The sequence below is a fragment of the Tenrec ecaudatus genome, chromosome 5, assembly GCF_050624435.1.
Source record: "Tenrec ecaudatus isolate mTenEca1 chromosome 5, mTenEca1.hap1, whole genome shotgun sequence".
Classification (NCBI taxonomy): domain Eukaryota; kingdom Metazoa; phylum Chordata; class Mammalia; order Afrosoricida; family Tenrecidae; genus Tenrec; species Tenrec ecaudatus.
Window position 1 is genome coordinate 151,738,299 of NC_134534.1, and position 3,772 is coordinate 151,742,070.

The following is a 3,772-nucleotide window of genomic DNA, read 5'->3' on the forward strand; positions in this document are numbered from 1 at the left end:
GGCGTGGATGTCCCTGGGGGTGGGGGAGAGTTGTCCTCTTGGCCTCAGCTTCCTCCACAACCCACTGGCCACCAAGGAATCATGCCAGAGCTGCACCTGGTCAGGTGGCCCTTGGCTCAAGAATGCTCAATGACTCTCCTTCGTGGGGCACCCTTCATACTCACGAGGCTGGTACTCAGGGACCCCCGCGAGCAGAACCCTTTGGGGCCTAGCCTGCATCCCATCCACTTTAGAGCAATATAGACAACTTTTTTCTATTTAAAAAAATTTTTTTTCTTCCACATAACCAGATGTTTAAACCAACTTGTGTGTTCAAGGTAGTTCCCTTACCGCCTGTAAGAGACTTTTCTCATAGATATTTCATAGCCTGCCTTTTCTCTCCTGCCAGATCATTAGGGCATCTGGGGTCCTTCATTCTACATGTAAGGAGGACCTTTCCGGGACTCACCCTGGGTCACAGATGGGAATAAGAGATTGTCCCAGCCATCATCAAACAAAACCATGTGCTTTCAAGTCAATTCCGACTCTCAGTGACCGGGAAGGGCAGAACGGCGCTGCTCGACAGGGTTTTGAAGGCTGTAATCTTTACATCTGGCTCTGGCTCACGGTGACCCTATAGGACAAGTAGAAACCCCCCCCACCCCCACCATGCGTTTCCAAGACTGTAACTCTTTAGGGGAGTAGAAAGCCCTCTTTCTACCTCAGGGCGCCTGATGGTTTCAAACTGCAGACCTTTCAGGTCACAGCCCAAGGCATAACTGTTACGCCACCGTGAGTCAGAAGGACCTGAGTGTATTGTTTGGTCTTCACATAGCTAGGCTGCTCTATCTTTCTTCCACAAAAGGGTTGGTGGGTCCGAACTGCAGACCTTTTCGATCGCAGCCGAGTGCTTTAAGCACTGTGCCACCAGGTCTCCTTTCCCAGCTTCCAAGGATCTAATATTTACACACTGAAAACCTTGCTCTCCCAGAATGCCTTGCTCTGGGCCAGAGGCCACACAGGGACTGGAATCCTGAGATGCTGTAGCTGACGGCAAAGCTGAGCGTGGAGCCTCCCAAAGTCACGTTCATGTGATGGACAGATGCCGAGGCCCTCTTAATGCAGCGTGAAGTAAGGGTGCAGGCCATCTTTGTCGGCATGCTGTCCCAGGGTCGCTTCTCTTTTTCAAAGTGTGAAGATAAGCTTATGAGCGGCATTGAAGATCTTTAACTGCCCTCAGAGACGGAGTAAGAGGAGGAAGGGGGTGATACATTGTGGCTGATCACCGCCATGAACGATGCCTCTGTTGCCACGGACTGGAAGAACTGGATACCAATGTGAAACGTTTGATTACGGGTCTGTGGAAGAATCCCGATCAAATGTGGGGAATGCAGAACAGGATTTCCAACTTACGGGGCCACGGCTCTGGCTCTGGCTCACGGTGACCCTATAGGAAGCCACATGACTTCCTCGACATCTTACCCTGAGTGAAGACTTAAACCTGAAACAGACCACCCCCTCAAGTCACTTTGAACCAAATAATTATTTACCCAATATAGAAAAGGATGTCTCCAGTAAGCAATATCCTTTTTAAAAAGTGTGGATTGGCTTAAAGGTTACAGAGCATGTTGGTTTTCCATTCAACAATTCCTGGTGTTGATTGCAGACCCTACCATGTACCTTCGCTTATTCTACTTCTTCCTATTTCTGTTCCTGCTCCTTATCCTAACCACTTCTGGCCTTCTGGTCTTTGTCCTTCTGTAAATTGTGTCCTGTGATTGCAAATGATTGAGGGTTCCAAGGAGCACGTGCCTCCGTAGTGTGCCTATCATGATCCTCCTTTAGACCTGTCAATCGTGTGGCTGAAAATGCAGACACGGGTGGGCTCAGGTCTAGGCCTGAAGAGTGACTCATGACCACAGTCTCGAGGCTCTACCAGTCTCCTTCCAATGAATCACCTGCCTTTGGTATGATCTTGAGGTTTGATCTAATTTCCCTACCTGTATTCTGGACCTTCCGGGGTGATCCCTGTCCGAGCAGTACCTGGGCACCCTGTAGTTCTTCTGGTCTCAGGATGATGGAAGCTGAGGTGGGGGCTCTAGGAGTGGGCTGGAGAAAATCTTTGATTTTCTTCGCTCTCTTTGTCTCCGGTGGGAAAAGACGGGTAGTCGTTCCTTAGATGAGTACTTGTGAACTTTTCAGATCCGTGGAGATTACAGAATGCTGTGTCAACTTGGCGATACATAGAAGTGTAGGAGTGATATCCAACCTGTCAATCATGTCACAGCCTGTTGAGGCCTCCTTTGGGGCATGGCCTTCTCATGAGGAGGACCCTGGGAAGCTCCCCCATTCTCTCTTCATCCCCTTGCTTGCTGCCCTCTCCCACCCCGAGAGCTGCCGGATCCCTTCCATGATTCTCCCCACCTTGGAGGCAACTGACTGCTCCCACCAGCCTATGACCTTCCCTCACTCTGCATCATTGCATGTGACCGCATGAGTCTGAAGAGGGACTTCAGATTTAGGGACTTGAGTTGGACTGGGCTGTTTTCTTGATAGATGATTACTTCTTGATAGAAAGCTCTTTCTTTTTTTTTTTTTTTTGAACCAGATGTGTTTTATTGCAGAAATTTGGCCAAGGTTCCAATTGGGTGGCCTGGCTCAGGGGCAGCCAGGCCTGCTGCCCAGGACTGGGCAGGTGAGACAAGGAAAGGGTAGTGGGAGTGTGGAGTGCGTCTGGGCCCAGGGCCTCAGAGCTGCGAGAGGATATTGGGGGCCAGACTACAGGTGAGGCCTGTGCCATCTGGCTCCACATTCAGGGCCTTCACTACGCTGTCCTCGATCACCATGGAGAACCTCTTGAGCCTTCGGTTCCCAAAGAGTGGCACCAAGGAGTCATCTAAGAGCAGATCTGTTTCCTTCCCAAAGGCCCCAGTGGGGTCTGCCAGGAGCCGAACCTTGCCTTCTGCATGGTGGGCTTTCCCCCATTCGCTGGTCACAAAGACATCGTTGACGGTCAGACAAGCCACCACCTGGGCTCCCTTTGCCTTCAGAGCCCCAGCCTGCTCCACAAACCCTGGAAGGTGAGTCTTGGAACAGCCAGGGGTGAAGGCTCCAGGAACTCCGAAGAGGACACCCTTCTTGCCCTTGTACAGCTCGGCCAGGCTCACCTTGTTCCCAGGCTTCTCTTCAAGCACCATCACCGCAGGAAGGGCATCGCCCACCTTGATCGGGGCCATGGCTGCTGCAGCTCGGTGGAATCGGCGGGCGTCGTCACATGTCCACCTTCGTCCTCCTCCTTCCGGTCGCCATCCCGCTCTCACTGCCGCAGGCTCGAGGGCAGTCGATCCACTAGACAACACTCCCGCCCACCGGCCTATGCCCCGCAGCCCTGCCAGCCCCATGCCCAGCCCTGCGGCCGCCACCGCCGCTCGTTACCCGCCGCCCCCCGAAAGCTCTTTCTTACACTTATAGGAATGTCACTGGATTTGTTTCTCTAGTCAGCCTGGCCTGCCTAACACGGACCCCAATCACTGCTCACCAGACCGGTTTGTGGCCTTTGTTATGACAGTTGACCTTGGTGTTCCTTGAGACTACAGCCCTGAGCCCCCTGGAGCTAGCAACTTATTATGGTTAAGAAGGTTTCATCACTTTGGCCCCGTATGTGCCCTATTATATTCATGGATCTCTGTGCAGATAGCTAAGTACAGAAGTAGGGATACAGATCAGAAAGAGCATTTTCCTCTCTTAAAGAGCCATCTATATACGACCAAATTGGCAATAGCAATGATGAAGG

General features: G+C 51.9%; 1 pseudogene; it reads right to left on the reverse strand.

The window, feature by feature from the left end:
• Window positions 1-2,560: 2,560 nt before the first annotated feature.
• On the reverse strand, window positions 2,561-3,411 carry LOC142448325 (peroxiredoxin-5, mitochondrial pseudogene; annotated as a pseudogene).
• Between the last annotated feature and the right edge of the window lie 361 nt (window positions 3,412-3,772).